Genomic DNA, 1,104 nt, shown 5'->3' on the forward strand with positions numbered 1-1,104 from the left:
GTACACAATTTTGGAATGATACACAAACACCCTTCTTTTAAAAAAATTTTTAGCAGTATATTTCTTAAGGAGTATCAGAAATCTACATAGATAGATGATAGATAATTGATAGGTGGTAGACGATACATAATAGATGATAGATAGATAGATAGATAGATAGATAGAGTAAACAAGCCAGGACCTCAAACATGCTTACACAGACATTACCCCTTTTCCTCTTTAACTATATTTTACTCAACACATTCGTTCAACCAATTACTGGGTTATTGAGGTCCTATTAAGTGCCTAGCAGCATTCATGATACTTAGGAATATCAGTGCACAAAATAGTCATTAGACATTAACCTCTCAAAGCTTATATGCTGGCAAGAAGAGGCAGAAAATATGCAATAAATTAATAAATGATCCAGTGTTCTAGGGTGATGGGTGCTGTGGGAGGAAAAAAGAAAAAGAAAAGAAATATTAGAACAGAATAAGGCAGGTCAGGAGTGAGTGTTCAAGGAGGGAGAGGGGCCAGCTTGCCAGATCAGATATGGATGAGCCTTGTCAAGGCAGTGAGGTCTGAGCAAGGACTTGAAGGAGATGAGAGAGTTTGCCACAGCTTTCCCTGGGGTAACAATGGTCAGGCAGAGGGAACAGCTCAAAGGCCCTACACGTGTTTCAGAAACAGTAAGGCAGTCAGTGGTGGTGGGAATAGAGTGAGTGAGGTAAGAAAGTAGAGGGGGAGAAAACAAGAAGGACACAGAGATCCTAATCACTTATTATACAATTAATTAAACCTAAAAAATATTTAGACCTAGAATGTTCTTCCCCTACCTGTTTGACTTGGACAATTCCTATTCAGCCTTCAGATCTTAGCTCAAATGTCACTTCTTCCAGGAAGTCCTCCCTGACCACTCTTTCCCTATGTCAGCTTCATTGTAGTAGAGATGCTCTCAGAGGGCCAGGTTGCTTTTCTCCATAGCAGTTAACTCCTTTTGAAAGTGTACACTGATTCATATGCTATCTAACTGCTGTCTCATAATCTAAGATTGTAAACTCCATGAGAATTTGTGTGTGTGGAATGTATTTGGTTTTGCTCATTGTTGTATTGCCAGCACCTAGC

This window comes from Myotis lucifugus, unplaced genomic scaffold (assembly GCF_000147115.1).
Source record: "Myotis lucifugus unplaced genomic scaffold, Myoluc2.0 scaffold_16, whole genome shotgun sequence".
Taxonomy (NCBI): Eukaryota; Metazoa; Chordata; class Mammalia; order Chiroptera; family Vespertilionidae; genus Myotis; species Myotis lucifugus.